General features: G+C 41.5%; 1 protein-coding gene across 5 annotated transcripts in view; it reads left to right on the forward strand.

Annotated features, from left to right (window-relative positions):
• Nucleotides 1–27933, forward strand: part of NCALD (neurocalcin delta) — a 435622-nt gene that overhangs the window by 12212 nt on the left and 395477 nt on the right. Inside the window, exon 1 of one of the 5 annotated variants that reach the window (XM_082364493.1) lies at nucleotides 27528–27734. The exons of the other annotated variants lie outside the window; for them this stretch is intronic. The gene's annotated coding sequence lies outside the window, so the exon portion shown is untranslated. Of the gene's footprint in view, nucleotides 1–27527; nucleotides 27735–27933 lie in introns of those variants that run through there. 5 annotated transcript variants of the gene reach the window in all.

The raw sequence follows: 27933 nt of genomic DNA on the forward strand, positions 1-27933 counted from the left end.
GATTGATTTACTTTTTGAAAATTGACATAATAATTCAGTACCTTCTTCATTCAGCATTACTGTTGATCGTCTCTTTTTAATTTAATTTAATTTAATTTATTTATTTTTGGCTGCATTGGGTCTTCGTTGCTGCACGCGGGCTTTCTCTAGTTGCGGCGAGTGGGGGCTACTCTTCATTGCGGTGTGTGGGCTTTTCATTGCAGTGGCTTCTCTTGTTGCCGAGCACAGGCTCTGGGCACGTGGGCTTCAGTAGTTGTGGCACTCAGGCTCAGTAGTTGTGGCTCACGGGCTCTAGAGCGCAGGCTCAGTAGTTGTGGCACGTGGGCTTAGTTGCTCCGCGGCATGTGGGATCTTCCCGGACCAGGGCTCGAACCCGTGTCCCCTGCACTGGCAGGCGGGTTCTTAACCACTGCTCCACTAGGGAAGTCCCTGATGATCTCTTTGATTAGTGGATACCAGTTGTTTTTCCTAAATGTTGTCCAAGCCAAGCTTGGGCATGGATATTTTTGGTAGAAGGAAAAAGGGGTACAGAGGCAATCTGTAGATCCATAGTGGAAAGAGCGCATCCCCTTTGGAACTGGATTAGCCTGGCTTCGGTCTTAGTGCTGCTGCTTAGTAGCTGTGTGACAACTGGGTAGTACATGGACCTGCTTCATGAGGCCGCTGTGAAGGTTGAGAAGGTTAGGTGGGCATGAGGTGCGGCGTCTCACATAGAGAACTCCTGCTGCTGCTGGAGCTGCACTTTAATATCCAAGGTACAAGTGTACCACCTTCATTTCATACAGGAAGCTGCCAAGACTTGAATTTACTAAAGAGATAAATTCGAGGGATCATTTTCTTTGCTAAAGTGTTTTTTGTTTTAATAAGCTTTTCAGAGAATTTCTTTCAATGGTGAACACACCACTGGGTGTACTTTTAGTAGTTTTGAAATTAAAAATCTCTAATTTACCCCACACTTTTAGGAACATAACTGTAGTATTGTTACCCATAATTCAAAGGCAGCCAGTGTTAATACTTGGGATTTACATAATTTACCATTTATGTAATGGTATATATGATATAAAATCTCTGTAGTGGTATGTAAGGGATTTTGAATGTTTATCTCATTGTTGTACGCACTTGAAGGGGAAATATTTAGTCTAATTCAGTATTAGGGTCTGGAATACTGCCCATAGGGACCCGAGATTATTAATTTGGATTTTATGGCAAGGTTGAGAGGAGGGATGGACTTTAATCTGTTGTTATTTAAAATTGTTTAATATTGGAGTGTTATGCTGGCTGGGGTTCCTTTGTTTCTCACTCTTTTGCATTGTCATTTTATTTTAATAAATAGATTTATCATCTATCACTCAGACTTATCAGATTTGGCGAATGAGGCAGATGGCTGCATCATTGCCCTGGAGTTTGTCTTGCTGCCCTTGAAGATAGAGGAAGGGGGGAGGAAGCAGATGTACAGACAGACAGAAAGACACACACACACACATGCACACACACACACACACGCACACATTTCTCTTTAGACTTGTGACCTAAAATTTCTAATAGGATATTTAAAGTAAGAGCTCTTTGATGGGATTTTGCTCTGTGACTGGTCGGAAGGGGAGGATCGGGATGTGGGAAGTCTGTGATGTTGAGTTCCCACCACCTCACCCTTTGGAAGACATGACAGCCTTTTCCATGTGAGACCAAAAGGCAAGCAGTGAGAATCAGAAGTCCATTCTGGCCTCTGAAGTTTCTTGGTAAAGCAACAGGAAGACTGTGCCTTGTATTTTTCTAATCCAGACACTTAAAGAATATGTTCCCCAGAGCTTGGGTGCTGTTTCCTTCATACCCTAATCCCCACCATTATAAAAGTAAGGCATTATCATGAAATAAAATGTGAACATTATGGAAAACTAGAAAGAAAAAATAATCCAAATATTCAAAGGCAAACAAGGTTAATATTTGGAACATTTCATTATTTTTATGACAGATTTTTTTCTTAGCTACATAGTCATATTTATATATAATTTAAAAATTATTTTTCATTTAACTGTACTGCAAGCTGTGATATTGTGATATAATAAGAAATATATATTTGGTCTTTGCCCCCAGTTGCTGGCACAGAGCTCCTAAAACCCTTGGAGTTTCTAGTGATAGGGATAAGAGGAACATCTTCTGTTATTCATAATGTGCCCTTTTCAACCATATCTGAATTTATGCTAATGAAGTGACTCTTGGAAGATAGAGGGTTGGAATTTTTAGTCCCTCCCCCCATCCCATGCCCCCCAATCCTCCAGGGAGGGAAGAGGGGCTGGGGATTGAATTCAGTCACCAATGGCCAATGATTTAATCAACACATGCCTACATAATGGAACTGCCGTAAAAATCCTAAGTAATAGGGTTTGGAGACCTTCCAGGTTGCCGAACACGTCAAAGTGCTGGGAGGGTGGCATGCTTGGAGAGAGCATGGCAGCTCTACGCCCCTTCCCCCATACCTTGCTGTATGCATCTCTTCCAACTGGCCTTCCTGAGTTGTATCTTTCTGTAACAGTTTGATACTCTATTAAGTAAACTATTTTCTTGAGTTCTGAGAGCTGTTCTAGCAAATTATTGAACCTGAGGAGGGGGCCTTAGGAACCCCCAATCTATAGCTGATTGGTCAGAAGTACAGGTGACAACCTAGGACTTGCAACTGGTGTCTGAAGTGGAGAGCAGTCTTGTGGGACTGAGCCCTTAACCGGAGGGGTCTGCATTAACTCCAGGTAGTTAGTAGTAAGAATGGAGTTATAGGACACCCAGTTGGTGCCCAGAGAGTTAGAGAATTGGTTGGTGTGGAAAAAGCCCTTGCGCATTAGTGTCAGAAGTGAAGGATTGAGACTAAAAGAAATGGAAGTTTTTACTTTAAAGGACTTTTCCATTTTATTTTATTTTCTTTGTAGATAATATGTAATTGGGCATAAACGATTCCATTGACTGGATATACCGCAGGTTACTTAGCCATTCCATGATTGGTCATTTGATAACAAATCTAAATAATTTTTTTGCTATTATCATTTTTGTACAGTGACTTTTACTTTATGCAAGATTATATCCTAGGATATATTTCTAGTGGATTTAATAGATTGATGTTTTGAACATTTAAAAAGGTAAAAGATGTCCTAGCACTCTTTATTGAATGGTGTTTTTTATTTTTTTAACTTTCCATAAAGCGTGTCTTTTCTTATTTGTGCATTTTTTTTTCAACTTAAAACAGTGGTATTATAATCAGAAGGGTCTTTTCTAAGGGAAAGAAGATTTTGCATTTACCTGGTAGTTACACTGAGAGTAACTTGGTCCCCTTGGATCCTAGATCTTTGCCGTGTAACTTGACCATCACAATGCTGCTCGTGAGTGTAGTCTGAGCAGCCCCTAATGATTTCTCATCCATCTCTGCTGCATTGCCCTGAGGTGTAGGGACACAAATATAATCTTGTGTTACAGGTGAAGAAGCCAAACAAATCTCAAAGACTCATTCAGGGTTATTCCTGCTTTTCAGTCTGGTGGTTGATTCTTTTATATTATTCTATCTGTTGTTCTGCTCTTCCTTCTGATTTCCTTTTAAAGTGATAAATTTATCTTTGAAACTTCGGGTCTAGTTTGATCACCATGTAGGGAATCTCAGGAAGGTCATAATGATAGTTTTGCTTAGAAATGAGGGTTCTTCCAGGACCATTATTATTATTAATATTATTTTTCAAAAAACATTTGTTGCATGTCTGCTCTGTCCAAGGCAATATGCCAGGTGTTGTGGGAAATACAAGGTGAATAAAACACTCTTCCTTTCCTCAATGGATTTACACTCATTTCTTTAGCATTGTTTTAGTTACTTTTATTAAGTTGCGTTCTCTACTAAAGGGTATCAATATTTTGTGTTGCGCTTGTTCCACAGTCTGGAAACCCCAGGGGGTGATGTTGTTTTCTATCCAGCAAGTCTTGTGAGTAGAGTGCATTGGATGTTGTACCCTAGTCAAAGCGCTACTGTGAGGTACTTAAAACACCTGAGGACTTGACTGATGCATATTTTATCAGCTAAGATGGGCCCGGAGATCTGCAGCATCTGTGTTAACGCTTTTCCGTCCCAGCTTCTCTTCCTTTGGGCACTTAGGTTACTCATTTGGTCAACCAGGATCTAAAAATAAAGCTAGAAACTTTGAGAGGTTTTTTTTTTTTTTTTTTTTTTTCCCCCTTGGCTGATTGATGTGTGTTTTCGTGTCTCCCAAACTGTGCTGTGTTACTATTTACTTTTGCATTATGTATGGCACTTAGCAACCAACAGTGGAAATGAAAGTTAAGAGCACAGGCAGTCCTGGCTGAGCTGCAGGAACCGGCCAGCTGAAGCCTTAGAGAATTCTCTTTCCCTCCCCCATTCCTGCACTCTGTGGCCCTGGGGTCTGCCTTGCCAGCCTCAAGGTCCTGCTTTTGCCTTCTCTGCTGGTGGCCAAGTGAGGACCACAAGGAGGGACAGGAAGGACCCCTCCTGCCCCTACCCTTACCCCTCTCGGTTCCCTTGTCTGGTCACCGTGGCTGTAGGCGAGTCTCTTCACCCCAGGAAGGCAGGCCTTGGCCACCACTGACATCTTGGCACTGGTGACAGTGCTGTAGGGTCAGAAGCACTGTGTCTTATTTGGAGTTCTGAACGCATTTCCAAAAAGGAAGGTACGAGTTGTGTCTGGAGCGTGCAGGGCCCATAGGACAAAATTCTGTGATTCTTGAGGAAATCTGAGGTGAGGATGGCTCTTTTAGGGTGACATAAGTCAGTGCTTAGAACATTGTTCGTGGGGGAGAATACTTTCTAGATTCTAAGAATTCCAGGTTAGGAAGAAACTTAGAACGTGATCAGCCTGTAAGTTGAGGGACTGGCTTTAAAGTCAAAAAGTGGCTTATCCCGGCATGGGAGTGGCCCCTTGCTTGTAACATTGGAGTGTGTTAGCCCTTCTCTCCCCCAACCCTCTTCTGTAGCTGTCAGAATATGTTAGTCTTCCAATTTTTAGAGTAGTAATTGTACTAAAAACTTGCATCCTGATTCTACCAAAAGAAGGCAGAGAGAAAGACCTTGGGAATATAGATTTAATTCCTTGATTATTGCCTTTTAGCAAAGAATACAAAACCAAATACACCAGGGCCTTTAGGGAAGGCCCTTATTTTTTCCCTAAAGAAATAAAATTTCTGTTCCTTTCTCAGGACTCCTGAATGCTTCTCATTCTTAATACATTTTGGAGAACAGATGTGAAGAATATTTCTGTGAATCTTTTTTTCCGGGGAAATAGAGAATTTTTTCTTTCTAAATAAAGAGGTTCTTTGAAAGGTGATTTTTATCACCTTTCTTTAGCAAAATCCATTTTGTTTTTTTAAAGGCTGGAAAGCATAGATCAGCAGTTCGGAATGATTAAACAATACTTACTTGGAAAGGAACAAAATCTGTACAGTTGCTTGTGTAATTTTCACAGAAGGGCCAAAACAGTTAAAGAGTAAAACCCCCCAGCCCCTAGGTGGATTTTTTTCCAACCTCAGAAGGGGTGGGCCCCCTCGGAACAGGAAGTAATCACAGGCCTGCGGTTTGAGTAATGAGAGAAGGCTGTGGATTTGGCTTAGCTGTTTTCTTCATCCCGAAAGCCAGGGCAGCCTACAGACGCTCTCCTACTTCAGCATTGGCATCTTTTCCTGGCACACGCAGTGTACATGGGCACCTGCCTGGCAAGAACAAGGAGCCACAGGAATAGCTAGAGCTGTAGAACACATTGGAAGAGGAGGCTAAGCTTTGAGCAGTTGCAGACGGAGGAAGAGAAGTCTGGGAAGTTGGCATATCAGCCCTGGTACATGGAATGAACTAGTCCCGAGGGATCAGTGTGGGGCCCAAGTGGAACAGGGCACAATACAGGATAAAGACAGGGACGGGGTGTCCACTTTCACGTGCTACCCACGGCTCAGGTTTTCCCGTTAAAGAGGATTTTTCCCTGTAGTTATATCCATAGGCTGACAGTACTATATGTATTGTTTAAGACTATATTTTTGTTTAAGTTAATCACTTAGTAAATTGTTGCTTTAGTTTGGGCCCTCTCAGTGGCCAGGGGCTAGGATGTCACTCAAATGAGTTTAAGTACAAGGAGCTTATGGTAACAATGACTACTTCTATCATTACGTTGTTCTGAGTATATTGTCACATGGACTCTTCTGCCCTACTCCAGGTAGAGGGTTACTAACCCCATTCTACTGAGGAGGAGCAGCCTTAGAGAATGTGTCCTAAGCATGTGGGTGGTCAGCGGGAATCCGGACTCACACCCAGGTGGTCACTTGGGAGCCATAGTCTCTAACCACTGTACTGCTCTGCCCCTTCAAAGGATTCTGAGCCCGTGAAACAAAGAACAGTTGGGTCTCATGGAGCCCAAAACAAAGGACTGAAAAATTGGGAATGGAGTCATTACCTTTCTCAGAGGTCATGTGGTCTCACTCAGTTGGCCCCTCCCTTTTTCTCTCCTGTCTTCTTCTGTTGCTTCATTTTACATATGGTCCCTGGATGGCCAGCCCATAAGGCTGCAGCCTGGGACCTCAGTATCTTCTGGCTCAAACTTGTAACTGAGAGTTTCCTATTGGTCTAGTTCATTGAGCCAGGCTACACAGCCATTAGAGCCTGGCTAGGAAAATGATTAGCTGCCTTTCGGTTGGCTGTTCATCCCAGGTCCTTTGGCGGTTGCCTCATGCACAGACTTTTCCAGCACCGTTCTCCCAAGCAGGGGATTGTGGGCAGGACATGGGAAGTTGTTCAGGGCAGGAAATTAACATCTGGTATAAGCTCATTTTATACTTTAATACTTTTAAAGTTAAATAACACATTTGCTATCTTTATAAAGTCTCAAGTATCTATATCTGTTAAGACTCTTCAGGTTGTGAATGATAGAAACTGAATTTCAAGGGACTTAGAAAAATATCGAATTTAATTGGTTCTTTTTTTTTTTTGAAGATGGCTACCCCAAATTTATTAAAGATAACTTTTCTAGAATTGAAAATAAAATAGATGCAACGTATGACTAACCCGGCAAGTTTTTCTATTCTAGAAAGTACTGTTTTTAAAAACTTTTAAGGTTGACTGTCATCTAAATAAATCATTAATTGGTTCTTGTAACTGTGTAGGCAAAAGCTTGGCTGGATCCAGGTCTTAAACAATAACCTCAGAAATCGAGCTCTTGCCATCGCTTGGCTCTGCGTTCATCTGAATTGGTTTCATCCTCAGGCAGGCCCTCCCTTCATGACCTCAAGACACCACTGGAAGCTCCAGGCTTATCTGTTAGCTGCGCTGGCCCCGTGGAGAGCTTCTCTTTCTCTATAGCGCCAGTAAAATTCCCAGGTTTGATTCTCATTGCTCTAGATCGCCAGTCTCTCAACCAAACATGGCAGCCAGGCTGATTGGTCAGGCCTGGGTCACTGCCCACCCCTGGAGAGGGGTTAAACCACCTCTTTATTAAAACACATGGCCAGGGTATAGTCTCCAGACTATATATAATATATATACTATATACTATATATCTATATAATTGGAGTATAGTCTCCAGTTGGGATGTTAGTACCTGAAGAAATGGGAATGGATTCTGTCCAGACAAAAATAACCCATGTCCACTTTGGAACATTTTCAGGTATATCATAAATAACTGGATATCCATAATCAAGATTTTAGGGCTCAGGGTAAGCAGTCTGGGTCACTGACTTTATCTTTTTTGTATGTGACAAATCCAAAGACCTATGAAGTCCAGAATGTTTGGAAAGGCCTAGATCACCTATGTTTTTTTAGTCATTAGTCCTGAAAAATGATGCTATTAAACCAAACAAAATTGTTATTAAGACTTGCATCTTTTGGGAGATTGGGATTGATATATATACACTAATATGTATAAAATAGATAACTAATAAGAACCTGCTGTATAAAAAATAAATAAAATAAAATTAAAAAAAAAAGACTTGCATCGTTTTGAGAAAACCAATAGCAGGGTGGTCTTGTCTCCATTTTTTTGATTAAGTAGGAGGATAAGACTTTAAGGGCTCTTGTTAGGTACCCTCTATTTAAAGTCTAAGCTGTTCTAGCATAGAAATGACTTTGGTGAATTACATAAAGGCTTTGTGTAAACCTTTAGCTATGCCTAGGATTTAAGACGCAGTTTATTGAGGTAATGATTAAATTGTCCTGTTTATATATCCATGATCTTAAAACCCACTGGGAAATAATTGCTTGGTTTTTTTTTTTTTTCTTTTTTTAAAAAGCTGTGGTTTTTTTTTTTTTAAGATATCTTTTATATTTTTTAAATTTTATTTATTTATTTATTTATTTATTTATTTATTTATTTATTTATTTATTTATTTATGGCTGTGTTGGGTCTTCGTTTCTGTGCGAGGGCTTTCTCTAGTTGTGGCAAGCGGGGGCCACTCTTCATCGCGATGCGCGGGCCTCTTACTATCGCAGCCTCTCTTGTTGCGGAGCACAGGCTCCAGACGCGCAGGCTCAGTAGTTGTGGCTCACGGGCCCAGCCGCTCCGCGGCATGCGGGATCTTCCCAGACCAGGGCTCGAACCCGTGTCCCCTGCATTGGCAGGCAGATTCTCAACCACTGCGCCACCAGGGAAGCCCAATTGCTTGGTTTTTAACTGTCTCATAAATCAGGAACTTCAAGGCCAGGGGAGGTTAAACTAGTAAGTCCCCATGCTAACAGATACAGGTTGAATCTATGTAACCTCGAGTCTTGAGTAGTTTGTGTTGGGGGTGTGTGTGTGTGTGTATAGATATAACTTTGTGCTGACAGACTTGCCATATCTCTTGCTTACTGTACCTACTGCAACGGTCCCAGATATCCATTGGAACAAATAATCAGCTGCTTTTGACTATCAAAGTTTCGCAGATAGTTGCCTTAATTTCTTGTACTTATTTAAAATTTTAGGGAATTCTCTGGCAGTCCAGTGGTTGGGACACTGTGCTTCCACTGCCTGCAGGTTCAATCCCTGGTCAGGGAGCTAAGCTCATGCAAGCCGAAAGTTGCGGCCAAAAAAAAAAAAAAAGTATATTAATGGGGTTAAAAAAGTTCCCTGATATGCCAAAGTGTGTTTCTTCTCTCTTGACTTTAATTTAGTAGCGCAACTATTATTTGGTTTCATACTGGTTTGAAGTTCTCAGTTGCAAACAGTAGTGCCCACTCTGGCTAGTTTATACAGAAAGAGAGCTTTTAAAAGGATATTAAGGAGCTCACAGAATTTCTGGGAGGACCAGGGTCAGACTTGGAGGCCATGCAGCCAGGAACACTACACAAATTACACCACTGGTGGCTCCAGTAGAGACCTTGGTGTGGCTACCACAGAGCACAGGTCCCTCTGCTCATATCACCAAGTGAGTCCTTACGTGGGGACCCCATCGCTGTTGCTTCTGCAGGCTGGGCATCTCTCTGCCATGCTCCCCACATCCCCACCACAGTGAATCCCATATGGTGACTCCTTCTGTACCCCTACTCTCTTCTGAGAAGAATTTTTGCATGGTTGCTGCTGATTGGTGGAGCCCAGGTCACGTGCCTGTAAAGTAGGCTGGGGATTCAAATTCCTGACTTCTCTGGAAGATGTGGACTCGGAAGGTAGGAAGTTTCTCAAATTTGGGAGGAGTATTTGAAAAAAGGCTGTTTGGCCACAAAATATGACGAATTACTACACTTAACCTCTGTAGACCTTATTGTTCTAAAATAGTGACTAACATCTAACAGTAGGGCTGTTTCCTACCGAGTACAATTTGAATGAATCCAGGAAGGAACCCCCTGGCCTAATGCCATATAGGAGTTTCATTACTTTTCATTGAATGTAAACCTCCCACCACCCACCTCTTTACTGCCCTTGGTTGCCTCATCTGTATCAGCTAAATGTCTCCATCCGTTCCCTGCATGAAGGCAGGAAACTGGTCTAAAAAACAGAAATGAGTCATCTGATGCTCAGAGAAGGTAACCCACCTGCCGAAAGTCACACAGCCTATCAGTGATTAAAATCCAAGTCTGCTCCAGAGTCCACTTCTCTAACAACTGTGCAGTACTGCCTTTGGAGCCAGGTATGCTCTCTGACTTGAGGGTTTTCCTTGTCAGTAGTGTGTGATAGAGAGACAGCTGGATTTCTGATGAGCCCTCAACACAGTCCCTCTGCCTCCTACAAAGATGAATTAATGCAGTGTTGGTGAGGGAATTGGGATTTACTTGTGTCTCTGCCACAGCTAAGCCCCTGATATAACCAGGAAATGAATATTATTAGTTGCAAATGGAAGCTTTATTCAGTGGAACTTCCAATCACATGGTTTGCTTTACAATATAATTCATTATTAGATGAATTGTGTCCCCTCCGCCTCCCCCAAATTCATGTATTGAAGTCCTCATTTCCAATGTGACGATATTTAAACAGGTCCATTAGGGAGGTAGTTAAGGTTAAATAAGGGTGGGGCTCTAATCTGAGAGGACTGGTGTCCTTATAAGAAAAAGAAGAGATAAAAGAGCTATTTCTTTCTCTGCGTGCACAGAGAAAAGGCCACAGTGAGAAGGTGATTGTAAGCCAGGAAGAATGCCTCACCAGGAACCAACTCTGCTGAAATGTTCATCTTGGACTTACAGCCTCCAGAACTGTGAGATAATAAATAACTGTTGTTTAAGTCACCCAGAGTGTGGGATTCTGTTACAGCAGCCTGAGCAGATGACTATGGGTCCATTTGCCTTAAATCCCGAATAGGAAAGTAGGGATGGTAGTTACATATGCAGCAAAAGCTAGAGGAGCAATGGGTCCTGGAGGAGGGTGAGAACACAGATCATCAGGGGTCATTAAAGGCTGCATCAGAGGCAGTGCCATGTGAAATGGGCATTGAGGGAGTTGGAGTGCCTTGCAGGCAGGGTAGCTTAGTGGTTAGGAGTATGGGCTCTGGGGTCTGACTTCCTGCATTTGAATCCTCGTGCTGGCTTGCTGGCTGTGAGACTGTGGGCAAGTTACTTAACCCTTCTGAGCCTTCCTTTTTTTTTTAAACATCTTTATTAGAGTATAATTGCTTTACAATGGTGTGTTAGTTTCTGCTTTATAACGAAGTGAATCAGCTATACATATACATATATCCCCATATCTCCTCCCTCTTGTGTCTCCCTCCCACCCTCCCTATCCCACCTCTCTAGGTGGTGACAAAGCACCGAGCTGTTCTCCCTGTGCTATGCGGCTGCTTCCCACTAGCTATCTGTTTTACATTTGGTAGTGTATATAAGTCCATGCCACTCTCTCACTTCGTCCCTGCTTACCCTTCCCCCTTGCCGTGACCTTAAGTCCATTCTTTCCGTCTGCATCTTTATTCCTGTCCTCCGCCTAGGTTCTTCAGAACCAGTTTTTTTTTGATTCCATATATATGTGTTAGCATATGGTATTTACTTTTCTCTTTCTGACTTACTTCACCCTGTATGACAGTCTCTAGGTCCATCCACCTCACTACAAATAACTCAATTTCGTTTCTTTTTATGGCTGAGTAATATTCCATTGTATATATGTGCCACATCTTCTTTATCCATTCATCTGTTGATGGACACTTAGGTTGCTTCCATGTCCTGGCTATTGTAAATAGAGCTACAATGAACATTGTGGTACCTGACTCTTGATTATGGTTTTCTCAGGGTATATGCCCAGTAGTGGGATTGCTGGGTCGTATGGTAGTTCTATTTTTAGTTTTTTAAGGAACTTCCATAGTGGCTGTATCAATTTACATTCCCACCAACAGTACAGGAGGGTTCCCTTTTCTCCACACCCTCTCCAGCATTTATTGTTTGTAGATTTTTTGATGATGGCCATTCTGACCGGTGTGAGATGATATCTCATTAGAGTTTTCACTTGCATTTCTCTAATGATTAATTAAGAGAGGTTAATTAATTAAGGTTAGATTGTTTATTTGACATGTTTCTTGTTTCTTGAGGTAGGATTGTATTGCTATCAACTATCCTCTTAGAACTGCTTTTGCTGCATCCCATAGGTTTGGGGTCATCGTGTTTTCATTGTCATTTGTTTCTAGGTGTTTTTTGATTGCCTCTTTGATTTCTTCAGTGATCTCTTGGTTATTAAGTAGTGTATTGTTTAGCCTCCATGTGTTTGTATTTTTTACAGATTTTTTTCCTGGAATTGATATCTTGTCTGATAGCATTGTGATCGGAAAAGATACTTGATATGATTTCGATTTTCTTAAGTTTACCAAGGCTTGATTTGTGACCCAAGATATGATCTGTCCTGGAAAATGTTCCATGAGCACTTGAGAAGAAAGTGTATTCTGTTGTTTTTGGATGGAATGTCCTATAAATATCAATTAAGTCCATCTTATCTAATGTGTCATTTAAAGCTTGTGTTTCCGTATTTATTTTCATTTTGGATGATCTGTCCATTGGTGAAATTGGGGTGTTAAAGTCCCCTACCAAGATTGTGTTGCTGTCGATTTCCCCTTTTATGGCTGTTAGTATTTGCCTTATCTATTGAGGTACTCCTGTGTTGGGTGCATAAATATTTGCAATTGTTATATCTTCTTCTTGGATTGATCCCTTGATCATTTTGTAGTGTCCTTCTTTGTCTCTTGTAATAGTCTTTATTTTAAAGTCTATTTTGTCTGATACAAGAATTGCTCCTCCAGCTTTCTTTTGATTTCCATTTGCATGGAATATCTTTTTCCATCCCCTCACTTTCAGTCTGTATGTGTCCCTAGGTCTGAAGTCGGTCTCTTGTAGACAGCATATATACGGGTCTTGTTTTTGTATTCATTTAGCTAGTCTGTGTCTTTTGGTGGGAGCATTTAATCCATTTACATTTAAGGTAGTTATCGATATGTATGTTCCTATTACCATTTTCTTGATTGTTTTGGGTTCGTTATTGTAGGTCTTTTTCTTCTCTTGTGTTTCCTGCCTAGAGAAGTTCCTTTAGCATTTGTTGTAAAGCTGGTTTGGTGGTGCTGAATTCTCTTAGCTTTTGCTTGTCTGTAAAGGTTTTAATTTCTCTGTCGAATCTGAATGAGATTCTGAATCATTCAGAAAATCATTCTGAATGATTTGCTGTGTTGAATCTCTATCCTTGCTGGGTAGAGTAATCTTGGTTGTAGATTCTTCCCTTTCATCACTTGAAATATGTCTTGCCGCTCTCTTCTGGCTTGCAGAGTTTCTGCTGAAAGATTAGCTCTTAACCTTATGGGGATTCCCTTGTATGTTATTTGTTGTTTTTCCCTTGCTGCTTTTAGTATTTTTTTCTTTGTATTTAATTTTTGATAGTTTGATTAATATGTGTCTTGGTGTGTCTCTCCTTGGATCTGTCCTGTATGGGACTCTCTGTGCTTCCTGGACTTGATTATTTCCTTTCCCATATTAATGAAGTTTTTAACTGTAATCTTTTCAGGTATTTTCTCAGTCCCTTTCTTTTTCTCTTCTTCTTCTGGGATCCCTATAATTCGAATGTTGGTGCATTTAATACTGTCTCAGAAGTCTCTAAGATGGTCCTCAATTCTTTTTTCTTTATTCTGCTCTGCAGTAGTTATTTCCACTATTTTATCTTCCAGGTCACCAATCCGTTCTTCTGCCTCAGTTATTCTGCTATTGATTCCTTCTAGAGAATTTTTAATTTCCTTTATTGTGTTGTTCATCATTGTTTGTTTGCTCTGTAGTTCTTTTAGGTCCTTGTTAACGTTTCTTGTATTTTTTCCATTCTATTTCCAAGATTTCGGATCATCTTTACTATCATTACTCTGAATTCTTTTTCAGGTAGACTGCCTATTTCCTCTTCATTTGTTTGGTCTGGTGGGTTTTTACCTTGCTCCTTCATCTGCTGTGTGTGTCTCTGTCTTCTCAATTTGCTTAACTTACTGTGTTTGGGGTCTCCTTTTCACAGGCTGCAGGTTCATAGTTCCCGTTGTTTTTGGTGTCTGCCGCCAGTGGCTAAGGTTGGTTCAGTGTGTTGTGTAGGCTTCCTGGTGGAGGGGACTATTGCCTGTGTTGTGGAGGATGAGGCTGGATCTTTCCTTTCTGGTGGGCAGGACTGTGTCCAGTGGTGTGTTTTGGGATGTCTGTGACCTTATTATGATTTTAGGCAGCCTCACTGCTAATGGGTGGGGTTGTGTTCCTGTCTTGCTAGTTGTTTGGCATAGGGTGTCCAGCACTGGAGCTTGCTGGTTGTTGAGTGGAGCTGGGTCTTAGTGTTGAAATGGAGATCTCTGTGAGAGCTTTCGCCATTTGATATTATGTGGAGCTTGGAGGTCTCTGGTGGACCAGTGTCCTGAACTCGGCTCTCCCACCTCAGAGGCACAGGCCTGACACCCGGCCAGAGCACCACGACCCTCTCAGCCACATGCCAGGTACGTGGGGAGTTTTTTGCCTTTTGGGAAGTGTGAGGTCTTCTGCCAGCATTCAGTAGGTGTTCTGTAGGAGTTGTTCCACATGTAGATGTATTTCTGATGTGTTTGTGGGGAGGAAGGTGATCTCCACGTCTTACTCCTCCGCCATCTTGAAGGTCTCTGCATTGCTGTTGGCTGGTGTCCTTAATATAGCCAACTTTCTGTGTTTCTGAGCCTTCCTTTTTTTAAAAAGGAGAATAATGAGAGTGCCTATCTCACAACGTTGGGGAGATTAAATGAGACAATGCATGTGAAACTATTTAGAGCTGTGCTTAGCTTGTAGTAAGCATTCAATAAGTTATTAATATTAGTTATTAATATTGTTTTAACCAGCAGAGAATGGGGTAGGGTGTGTTTGGGGGGAAGAGTGGTGGTAATCACAGGCTGAAGAAGTGTGTGAGCAACAGAGGGAGGAGCCGGCATGCATTTGGTGAACAGCTGTGTGGTTTGTCTGGAGCCCAGTTCACCAAGGCTCCCTTTTTCCGAGTCTGTGTTTTTCAAGGAGTCTCCTCTTGGAAGAGATTTCCCGAACGGAGCTTTGAAACAGCATAGAAGCATATCTTGGCCTGCCTGATAATGTTTCTCGTTGTACATGAGCAGATTGGCCTTCTGGTTTATCAATCAGTGTCTTGAGCATTTGATTGGCGTGAGTCAGTCCCCCAGAGTCTCATCATTCCTGAGGGAACTGATAAAATCAAATTCCTGTATGTGCAGAACTGAAGACCAGGCCTTGGACCTGCAGCGACCCCTTGGAGGTGCAGACATTGTGAGGCTCCGCTGCAAACAGAGAACTCGCCCACCACTGTCTCTCTTCCCCCTTACTCTAGCCTTTAAACTTTTAAACAATGTGACGAACTGAACCCCAAATATCTGGTGGGATTCGGCAGAGCATAGTGTGCTGAAGGAAGAAGCCCTTAAATGCTTGTTGGGCTAAGGAAGAGTACTCGCTGTTGGCGATGCAATGGGCAGTGGACTGGGGCAGGAAGAGTCATGCCCTGCAAGCAGGAGTCTGGGTCCTGGTCCCTTCTCCCACTTACTATGTGCCTTTGGACAAATCCCTTCACTGATCCTCACATGCCTTATCTGTGTAATGGAGATAAAGTCTTTCCCTACTGAAGGCAGAACATGACTGAAAGCCGTCTTGGTTTCTCTTCTGGCTCTAATACTCATGCCCTGACAAGATGACTCCCAACAAGGGTTGAAGAAATTATGGCACAATATTTTTCTACCATGTGGAAACCAAGGTGAGCTACAGGTAGATTCTACCCTCTCCTGCCCTCTGATTGCTTTCCTTGTTGGTCCATTTGAAATGAAGCTAGGTTGTGTAGGTGGGGTGGTAATGGTGGGGAAAGTGGATGGACATAATTCTCATGTATTGTTCGCTATGCCCATCACATCATTGAGCATATGAAAGGTGCTCAATAAACACTTGTTAAATTGAATTGAATATTACTGCCTAACAACCAATTAATTCAAATTACATTCTTATACTAAAGACATTATTTGCCTCATCTACAGAATAGTAGTTATAAGATAAACAGAAATGAAAAATAAAACTGGTTATGTTGAAGAACAAAAGATGCATTATGAAGGCTCTTAGTTCTGTTCCAGAGTTGCATTTATTTAATAATGACTCTTGTTAGTTTATTCTAGGATGTTTTATCATTTTGAATTTATCGCCCCCTGCCTCCCCAAATTCATGAGATAGAAAATTAAAACATTAGTTTTGTTTTAGAATTCAGCCTCCCACAGCCTTATTGACAAGAATTGGGGGTGTTAATACTGCAAAGTCATCCTTCATGTGATTCGGATAAATGCTGCTCACATCTTTATGCTACTGTTTTATAAATGGAGGATTCATTTCTTGTCTGAGACTAAACATGGGAATCTATTAAAGTGGCCCAAAGTGGACAGCCTGTTCTCATGTGTGCAAGAATTCTAAAGGCTCTCATTTCAGATACACAAAAGCAAAACAAAGCACACACAGAAACACCCCTTTTCCACTTGTTAGTAGCTTCCTAGAGTAAGGTTATGGTTGTGATACACTCGTATGCCTTCCTTCCTGAACGCATAGGCTGGCAGCACAGACTGGAAATAATTCCTCTGCTCCAGCTGATGCTGTTCAGGACTCGGCTTGCTCCCCGGCATCAAGCGTGGCCTTTGGATATAAAAGAATGCTGTTAATTCACTTTCTAGATCAAAAGATGCACTCTAGAGGCCAGCAGACATGCTTTATTTGACCTGTAGTGTTCTTAAAACTTAAAACTTGTTGCCAACTTAAAAAAAGAAAGTAGAATATGTCTCAAAAATGTGGATTTCAAGCTTCTCTTGAAAAATCATCATATCTGCCGGGAAAATGGCACATGGCTGCAATCAGTGAGCTGAGCAGCACCTGCTCTCTTTAGCGAGGACACATGCACACTCACTGATCTGAATCTCGACTCTTCTTACCTTCACAAACCCTGACCTGCTCGGCTCACCCACAGGCCTGCCTGCCCCTGTAAGCATTTGCATTTTTTTTAATGGTAAAATATACGTAACATAAAATTTCCCATTTTAACTATTTTTAAGCGTATAGTTCAATGGTATTAAGTACTTCACATTATTGCACAACCATCATCACCATCCATCTCCTAAACTTTTTCATCTTTCCCAACTGAAACTCTGTTACTCATTAAACAACAACTTCTCATTTCCCCCGCCCCTCAGCTCCTGACAGTTACCATTCTACTTTCTGTCTCTCTGAATTTGACTACTGTAGGTACTTCATATTAGTGGAACCATATAATATTTGTCCTTTTGTGGCTGACTTATTTCATTTAGTGTAATGTCTTCAAGGTTAATCCATGTAGCAGATGTCAGAATTTCCTTCTTTTTTAAGGCTAAATAATATTCCATTGTATGAATACACCATAGTTTATCCACTCATCTGTCAGTAGACAGTTGGGTTGCTTCCCCATTTTGGTGGAATAATGCTGCTGTGAACATGGGTGTTCAAATATCTGTTTGAGTCCCTTAAGCATTTGCATTGTTTGGACAATTTTCTTGACCATTTCCCCACTATGCTTTTGTTGCTCCAGCTTTCCTCTCTTTCACTGGTCTCCTAAAGGCAAGGGACTGACTTCAGCTTAATGAATTAACTTCTTTGAGAAGCAGTGAAAAATCCTCAAGCCATCTCATGAAAATGACGTAGGTTCTTTAAAATTGTAAAAAGTAGTTTCTGTGGGATTTTCAGAATTTAATGTCACATTAATATAAATATCTGGAACTAACATTTTGTGATCTATTCAGTCTTGAGTTTAGCTATGAAAACTCCTGTTTTAGGAAGAAATTTACAATGTATTTGGTTTCTTGATCGGAACGAAGCTTGTTCATATTGCTTCGGTGTGCTATGTATGCTAATGAGACCTTTTCCTTGTAGGTGCTGATGAGAAAAATAAAAATAATTTAGATTTTATTTCCTAACTTTCAGGTTGCATTAAGCTAGGAAACATGTAAATTTTTCCCACTGAGTGCTAAATGGAAAGATCAAAAGTTTTTGCTCTTCTTTTTGAGAGAGTACTATTACTGATCTGTTCTTTGTTAATGATAACATCAGCCTAAATGTTATTATCTGACATAGGCATATGACAATTCCCTTGTATTATTATGAGAACAAAAACTTGATGTCAACTTGGAATTTTGGTTATTTAGGTAGGCACTGGGCCAGAATTTGCATTGCTGATATTTATTTAGCATTTCGGTCTAAGGCAGTTGTGGACATAACTTTTTGAAATCAAGAGTGCAACTAATTATGGTTTTCTCAGGGTATATGTCCAGTAGTGGTATTGCTGGGTCGTATGATAGTTCTATTTTTAGTTTTTTAAGGAACCTCCATACTGTTGTCCATAGTGGCTGTATCAATTTACATTCTCACCAACAGTGCAAGAGGGTTCCCTTTTCTCCACACCCTCTCCAGCATTTATCGTTTGTAGATTTTTTGATGATGGCCATTCTGACCAGTGTGAGATGATATCTCATTAGAGTTTTCACTTGCATTTCTCTAATGATTAATGATGTTGAACATTCTTTCATGTGTTTGTTGGCAATCTGTATATCTTCTTTGGAGAAATGTCTGTTTAGGTCTTCTGCCCATTTTTGGATTGGGTTGTTTGTTTTTTTGATATTGAGCTGCATGAGCTGCATATGCTGCTTGTAAATTTTGGAGATTAATCCTTTGTCAGTTGCTTCATTTGCAAATATTTTCTCCCGTTCTGAGGGTTGTCTTTTCGTCTTGTTTATGGTTTCCTTTGCTGTGCAAAAGTTTTAAAGTTTCATTAGGTCCCATTTGTTTATTTTTGTTTTTATTTCCATTTCTCTAGGAGGTGGGTCAAAAAGGAGCTTGCTGTGATTTATGTCATAGAGTGTTCTGCCTATGTTTTCCTCTAAGAGTTTGATAGTGTCTGGCCTGACATTTAGGTCTTTAATCCATTTTGAGTTTATTTTTGTGTATGGTGTTAGGGAGTGTTCTAATTTCATTCTTTTACATGTAGCTGTCCAGTTTTCCCAGCACCACTTATTGAAGAGGCTGTCATTTCTCCATTGTATATTCTTGCCTCCTTCATCAAAGATAAGGTGACCATATGTGCATGGGTTTATCTCTGGGCTTTCTATCCAGTTCCATTGATCTATATTTCTGTTTTGGTGCCAGTCCCATACTGTCTTGATTACTGTAGCTTTGTAGTATAGTCTGAAGTCCAGGAGCCTGATTCCTCCAGCTCTGTTTTTCTTTCTCAAGATTGCTTTGGCTATTCGGGGTGTTTTGTGTTTCCACACAAATTGTGAAATTTTTTGTTCTAGTTCTGTGAAAAATGCCATTGGTAGTTTTATAGGGATTGCACTGAATCTGTAGATTGCTTTGGGTAGTATAGTCATTTTCACAATGTTGATTCTTCCAATCCAAGAACATGGTATATCTCTCCATCTATTTGTGTCATCTTGAATTTCTTTCATCAGTGTCTTATAATTTTTTGCATACAGGGCTTTTGTCTCCTTAGGTAGGTTTATTCCTAGATATTTTATTCTTTTTGTTGCATTGGTAAATGGGAGTGTTTTCCTAATTTCTCCTTCAGATTTTTCATCATTAGTTTATAGGAATGCAAGAGATTTCTGTGCATTAATTTTGTATCCTGCTACTTTACCAAATTCATTGATTAGCTCTTGTAGTTTTTTGGTAGCATCTTTAGGATTCTCTATGTATTGTATCATGTCATCTGCAGACAGTGACAGCTTTACTTCTTCTTTTCTGATTTGGATTCCTTTTATTTCTTTTTCTTCTCTGATTGCTGTGGCTAAAACTTCCAAAACTATGTTGAATAATAGTGGTGAGAGTGGGCAACCTTGTCTTGTTCCTGATCTTAGTGGATATGGTTTCAGTTTTTCACCATTGAGGACGATGTTGGCTGTGGGTTTGTCATATATGGCCTTTATTATGTTGAGGTAAGTTCCCTCTATACCTACTTTCTGCAGGGCTTTTATCATAAATGGGTGTTGAATTTTGTTGAAAGCTTTCTCTGCATTTATTGAGATGATCCTTCGGTTTTTCTCCTTCAGTTTGTTAATATGTTTTATCATATTGATCGATTTGCGTATATTGAAGAATCCTTGCATTCCTGGGATAAACCCTGCTTGATCATGGTGTATGATCCTTTTAATGTGCTGTTGGATTCTGTTTGCTAGTATTTTGTTGAGGATTTTTGCATCTATGTTCATCTATGGGCATATACCCTGAGAAAACCATAATTCAAAGAGTCACGTACCACAATGTTCATTGCAGCTCTATTTACAATAGCCAGGACATGGAAGCAACCTAAGTGTCCATGGACAGATGAATGGATAAAGAAGATGTGGCACATATATACAATGGAATATTACTCAGCCATAAAAGGAAACGAAATTGAGTTATTTGTAGTGAGGTGGATGGACCTAGAGTCTGTCATACAGAGTGAAGTAAGTCAGAAAGAGAAAAACAAATACCATATGCTAACACATATATATGGAATCTAAAAAAAAAAAAAAAAGGTCATGAAGAACCTAGGGGCAAGACGGAAATAAAGACACAGACCTACTAGAGAATGGACTTGAGGACACGGGGAGGGGGAAGGGGAAGCTGGGAGCTGGGATGAAGTGAGAGAGTGGCATGGACATATATACACTACCAAATGTAAAATAGATAGCTAGTGGGAAGCAGCCGCATGGCACAGGGAGATCAACTTGGTGCTTTGTGTCCACCCAGAGGGGTGGGATAGAGAGGGTGGTAGGGAGACGCAAGACGGAGGAGATATGGGGATATATGTATACATATAGCTGATTCACTTTGTTATACAGCAGAAACTAACACACCATTGTAAAGCAATTATACTGCAATAAAGATGTTAAAAAAAAAAAAAAGAGTGCAACTAATGTTGTGCAGAGAACATTAAACTCTTTAAGAAAACAAATTGTTTTCAAGTAGTTACAGAAAATGAAACGTACGAGTTTACAAATAATTTGACATACAAATCACAAATCCTCTTCATTAAAGCTGGACCCTCATAGCTCCTGTCCTACTACGTAAGATTTGTTTTAGAGCCTGGCTCGTTATAGCATTTTCTTGAAAGGTTTGTGATTGCATTTCTTTAAAATGTCTTGTAACCTAGACTTTTAAACTAATACAGCAGACCTTCATCTGAATTACTAAATTTCTGCTGTAATTATTTTTTATTATTTTCACTGTATTTGCAGTTTTAAGAAAACATGCCAGGGACTTCCCTTGCAGTCCAGTGGTTAAGACCCCGAGCTACCACTGCAGGGGGCGCGGGTTCACTCACTCCCTGGTCGGGGAACTGAGATCCTTGCATGCAGTGCAGTGCGGCCAAAAAAGAAAAGAAAAGAAAACACGCGAGTCTAAATGTGTGTGGGCACATTTTTTTTTTTGCTGTTGTTGTTAGCGCCGTGGCTTGCGGGATCCTAGTTCCCTGACCTGGGATTGAGCCTATGCCCCCCTGCAGTGGACTCGCGAGTCCTAACCACTGGACGGCTGGGGAATTCCCTTTTCCTTTTTTTTTTCTGAGGGGGGCACCTTTTTAATTTCAAGTTGGCTTAACTATTAAAGCACATTTCAAGGACAAATTTTGTATCTTAATATAAACCTACTGTCTCTTGCTAAGGACCAATCTCTTCCTATTTACTTGTTTTAAAACTAATACATTTAAATTTTAAGACATGTAGGAGAAATCCGTTAAAAGTTAAGATCCAAGATTCTTGTCTCATCTGAGCATTTTGTAGTTTAATGTTCTTTCCACCTGCCCCTACCCCATTCCCCCCAAAGATGTTTGTAATGATTCTAAGGAATTGACTTTCCTATGATAAGGCTTAGGTGCCTTGGATTATTGGTGAGCATGGATTTAGCAATGCAGGCCATTTTTACTACCCAGGACTGTTTTATTTCCAAGTGACAGATACCGAACTCAAATTGGGCAAAATAGCGCAACTAACTGAAAATTCCAGGGGTGGAATTGAGACCCATTTATGGTGTTCAAAGAATCTGAGGAATTTGTCTTTCTCACACTTTCTACTTCTCATCTCTGCTTTCATCTGTGTTGATCTAATTCTCAGCAGGCTCTCTCCACGTGGACGCCAACATGGCTGCCAGCAGCTCCAGCCATACATCACCCTGGCAGTTAGCAACCCTGGAAAAAGGAGAGACTTTTTTTTACAGAAGCTCTGACAAAATTACAAGAGAGGGATGCAGTTAGTCTTGGGTCACGTGCTCATCCCTGAGCCAGTTACTGAGGTGGAGGAGTAATGAGTGATTGGCCAGGCCTGGGTCATATGATCATCCCTGAACCAATCATTGTGGTGGGGAGATGAATACCGTGATTGGCCAGGTTTGAGTCCCATGGCCATCACTGTATCAGGGGCTGGGGAACGGTTGGTTAAATTCCAAGTGTTTGAGTTGCGTTCCTCATTGGAAGGACAGGGCTGGTGTCAGAAGAAGAAGAAAGATGCCCAGGACATCATTTAGGTGTCCTGAAATCTCTCTATGGGGAAGGACTGGTTTTACTCATCTTTGTTTCTTTCAGTTGACACAAGCCTTAACAGAGTTGCTCAGTTAATGATTGGTGAGAGTTTAATTAAGGAATTATTTATAGGGTGTCAACAAGGTCAAGGGAAACCACTGAGGAATGACAAGGCACCTCAGGGCCAGCAACTGCTGGAAGTAGTTAAAATCCTCAGACCTAGAGGAGTAATGGGAGGAAAAGCTCCTGGAATCAGAGAGAACAGTGGCTGTGGGAGAGGGAGACCTGACCAGAGCCAAGGCCTTGGGTAGAGGGATGCACTACTGTCAAACGATGACAGTAGGGAAGAAATGGGGAGGATGAATACCCCAATCTCTCTCTCATCCTGACCTCTCTCACATCTCTGCTGTGCTTGATTCCCATTGGGTTCCCATTGCTTGAACCCACTGAGAAGCCAGAGGGCAAGAGAGCCCAGTTCATTTAGTACACAAAGATAAGTCTCCAGGCACCTAGGAGGACAAATAGAGGTCATCCCAGTCTTCTTTCTCACTTTCAGTCTTCTTCAGACCTTATTTAAATGCAGATTTTCTTAGATGTATTCATCCCTTGCCTCCAACTCCTACCCCAAGCACAGACTATACTTATTTTACTGTCTTACACCACATGCCTTTGCCAGGGGTACAGCAGAGGTCTGTGCAGGAAGCACCATTCACATCATGTGAATGGCTTCCTCTGAAATCCTGCAGTGCACGGCCTGTTCTGTGGCCCTGTCTTTGCATTGCATTCTGAATTGTGTTGTCTGGGGGTGGGGCTGGGGGTGTGGCCCAAGAAAAGAAGAGAGAGAGAGAGAGCGAAGCCTTCTTATGCCATAATTTTATATTTGGAAATAATGACCTATGTACCTGTCAGGGCTGCAGATCCTGTTGGGGCAAAAAGCAGGAGGACTAAGGTTTCAGTAGTAAAAATAATGGGATAAGTTGATGAGAGTCCAGAGTAAGGAGGTACTTTTTTTTTTTTTTAATTTTTATTGGAGTGCAGTTGATTTACAGTGTTGTGTTAGTTTCTGCTGTACAGCTAAGTGAATAAGTTACAAATATACATATACCCACTCTTTTTTAGATTCTTTTTCCATATAGGTCATGACAGAGTATTGAGTAGAATTCAGAATAAGGAAGTAATTTGAAAAGAGGTTATTGACTATTGCCAGAGTGTGGGTGCTAATAGATTAGCTGTATCCAGCCTCATCCAGAACTTCTGGCCGTAGCCTTCACAACTGACTCAGCTTCTGTTGAAATAGCATCTCTGTGTGTCAGTCTTATCAGGAGTCAGGGATATGGAATAAACGTCTTGTGATATTGTGCAAGAGAGGGCGCAAATACAACAGCAAGAGATAATGCAATCACCTTGCACTTAGTCATCCTTGGGGTTGGTACAGGTTTGGGGCCCCCTGGTTGTGATTAAGGACCTTGGCTCACAGGCTTGCTATGCAGGTGAGTGAAATAATAGGTGGGAAATACGGGCTGTCAAGTGTGGTATGAATGTTAGATGTAGTGAATGGACCCATTTTTTTTCCTGTGCTAGTTCCTATTTGGTTCCTAATTCTTTTTTTTTTTTTCAAGTTTTTGGCTGCACCCCACGGCATGTGGGATCTTAGTTCCCCAACCAGGGATTGAACCCACGCCTCCTGCATTGGAAGTCAGAGTCTTAACCACTGGACCACTGGGGAAGTCCTGGTTCCTAATTCTTAGTCTTACCTTTTTGTAGTGTCTTAGACTGTGGGACTCAGGTAAGCTGTGACTTATGTAAACTAAGACTATGGAGCTTAGGTAAGCCAATCTTCTCAAATCCCTACACATCCATGACTTCTGGCTATGTCTGTGTTTTCAGGTTAGAAGTCACCAGAGAACCAGTCCATTGTGTCTGGTGTGTCTTTTCCCTAAATCACACTGGAGGAAAAGTGGCGCCTGCCTTGGATGTGTAACTAATTGGCTTCAATAGAAATAGCAAATATTTACAAAGTACCTACTCTGTGCCATCCACTCTTCTAGGCACTAGGAATATGGGGGTGCCAAAACCAGGCAAGAGTTTTACCCTCAAGAAAATAGAATTAAAGTAGAATTGAAGAAGATTACAGGTAGGATTCTAATTAAAGTAGAATTAAAGTAGAATATTATGACCGCTCATATAGAGTAGAATGACGGTGGCATCACATTTTGTTGGATGGTCAGGGAAAACCTCTTTGAGGAAATAGGATTGAAACTTAATTATGAATAATGAAAAGGAACACGTCATGAGAATAGCAGGGCAAAGAACAGTGCAAGATGAAGGAAGAGCCGTGCAGAAGCCCAGAGATGGGAATGAGCTTGATGTGGGGAAGGAGCAGAGAGGTCAGTGTGTCAGAGTGTTTGGCCTAGAGGGCAAAGGGGAAATGCTTAAGCTGAGGTTGCCCAGGTGCACCAGGGGCTTGGCAGCCAGGTCATGCATTTGGAGTTTTCATAAGGGCAGTGGGAAGCTATTGATGAAGTTTACGCCGGGAAATGGCATATTCTTTTTTACATTTTAAAAGTGGTTGCTTTTGATGGAGAACACTATGGAGGTTCCTTAAAAAACTAAAAACAGAACTACCATATGACCCAGCAATCCCACTACTGGGCATATACCCTGAGAAAACCATAATTCAAAAACAGTCATGTACCACAATGTTCACTGCAGCACTATTTACAGTAGCCAGGACATGGAAGCAACCTAAGTGTCCATCGACAGATGAATGGATAAAGAAGATGTGGCACATATATACAATGGAATATTACTCAGCCATAAAAAGAAATGAAATTGAGTTATTTGTAGTGAGGTGGATGGACCTAGAGTCTGTCATACAGAGTGAAGTAAGTCAGAAAGAAAAACAAATGCCATATGCTAACACATATATATGGAATCTAAAAAAAAAAAAAAAAAAAGGTCACGAAGAACCTAGGGGCAAGACGGAAATAAAGTCGCAGACCTACTAGAGAATGGACTTGAGGACACGGGGAGGGGGAAGGGTAAGCTGGGATGACGTGAGAGAGTGGCATGGACATATATACACTACCAAACGTAAAATAGATAGCTAGTGGGAAGCAGCTGCATAGCACAGGGAGATCAGCTCAGTGCTTTGTGACCACCCAGAGGGGTGGGTTAGGGAGGGTGGGAGGGAGACGCAAGAGGGAGGAGATATGGGGATATATATATACATATAGCTGATTCACTTTGTTATACAGCAGAAACTAACACACCATTGTAAAGCAATTATACTCCAATAAGGATGTTAAAAAAAAAAAAAATCAACTGTAGAGGGTAGGAGATGAAGCAGCGAGACTCATTAGATTTTGTTTTAAAAGTAATGGTAGTGGCTTGAAAAGAGCCGTAGTTGTAACGGAGGTAGAGAAAAGGCAGAGCCAATGTGAGGTCCTGATGGCTTAAAATAAGGAGGGAATTGGAGGAGGGAATTGGAGGAGGGAATTGGAGGAGGGAATTGGAGGAGGGAAGGGACTCAGGAATGAGTCCCGGTTTTTATGTATAGTGCTTTGGTGGATGGTGATTTCTTTTATTCTGAGCTGGAGAAGCCTAGGGGTATCTTGAGGAGGTATTGCGGAGGTGGGTTGGTGGATCAGAGTTCTGTGTTATGTGTTGAACTGTGTTCCCACAAAATTTGTATGTGGAAGTCCTAACCCCCAGTGCTGCAGAATGTGACTATGTTTGGAGATAGTCTTTAAAGAAGTAATTAAGTTAAAATGAGGTCATTAGGGTGGGGCCTAATCCAATACTGGTGTCCTCATAAAGAAAGACTAGGACACACACACACACACACACAGGGAAGACATGAAGACTTAGGGAGAAGATGGCCATCTGCAAGCCAAGGAGAGAGGACTTAAAAGAAAAACCCTGCCTACACGTTGATCTTGGACATCTAGCCTCCAGGATTCTGAAAAAGTAAATCTCTGTGGTTTAAGCCACCCAGTCTGTGGCACTCTGTTATGGCAGCCCTAGCAAACTAACATATGTTAAGTTAAACACCAGTTACACCCCAAGTGAGGATAAGTCACCAGTTGGTTGTATGGACCTGGAGAGATGGGAAAGCTAGCGAGAGATTTGGGGGTCATCAGCATAGAGGTGTATTTAAAGTCCTGGGCTGGATGAGGTGAGTGTGGATAGGAAAAGAGGGCCTGTGGCTGAGCCCTGGATCCGTGAGGGCTGAGCAGAGGGGTGAGCGCAGGGAGTGGTCCGTGAGAAGCCAGTGTGTGCAGTGTGAGTGTGCTTGAAAAGCGACTTGTGATCTTCAGCCTGTTAGCCTCCTTTCAGACTCATCCGTTGGACCTATTCACCTCATAAGGTTCTTCTTTGAATACACAGTTTAGATCTTTGCGTCAGTTTCCCTGAGGTGCTTGCTCACATGACCATTACTGTTGTTCACTAGAGGGAGGTGACAAAGTGTGCCAGTTTGCCCAGGACTGAAGGGTTTCTGGGATGTGGGACCTTCAGTGCTAAAACCAGGACATTCCCAGGCAAACTAGGACAGGTTGGTCGCCCTAATAAGAGGGAAGCTTTGGCAAGATTTATTTACTTCATCTCACTGGTTTCATTGAAAGGTGACTGGTTTAAGAGAATGTTATAACTACTGTTGGTATTATCATCTTAGAAATGTTCATTTTTTCCCCTAGAAACTATCTAGAAATGGGTGCTTCCACCGTGAAACAAGCCTAATAATGAAAAGCAAGTTTGAGATACTTTCCTTTCAGTTCCATTATCTCCTATTAGTTTCATTTTAACAAGAATATTTTCTTGGCTTGGGTTTGTATTATTAAAAATTTCATACATTTCAGGGTGTACATTTTGAGTAATTATCTCCCCAGTGATTTTAAGCATTTGCTTCAGCTAATCCCCTTAATGAACCCACTAACAGTAACTTTGGCGTTGTATAGAATACAAAATTGGAGCCAGCTGTTGTTCAATGTGTTTTAGCTGGTTCAAACCTAACAGATGTTTCAAATCTAAACGCAGGCCTAAATTGGTTTACCTTACATGGCCCCATTCTGGGTGAGTGGAAAAAAAGGAGGTCCTCCAGGTCTTTGGATGCAGTAATGATGAGGACGCCTGCATCACCATCCTGAACACTTGTTGCTTGTTTGCATCTCACTGGCCCAGCTCAGTTCTTAAGCCCAAGCCGCCCACCGCACCTGGTTCTGCCTCCCTCGCTCCGTCTGCTACCCGCCATCTCTCTTATCCTTCTCAGCGTCTTCCGGGACTGGGCGGGTGAGTGTTGGACACATTCTCGGCTCCGTCTGACCTGTGCACCCGCCCCACGTCACATGTCATGGGCATAACTTCACACTCAACCAGACGGGTTACTGCTAAGGCCAAAACAGCCTTAAAAGTTAACAGGGTTAACTATTACGTTAGTTTCCTAAGGCTGCCCTAAAAAAAAGTCACTATAAACAGGGCGGCTTAAAAC

Source organism: Balaenoptera borealis (genome assembly GCF_965194805.1).
Source record: "Balaenoptera borealis genome assembly, chromosome: 17".
Classification (NCBI taxonomy): Eukaryota; Metazoa; Chordata; class Mammalia; order Artiodactyla; family Balaenopteridae; genus Balaenoptera; species Balaenoptera borealis.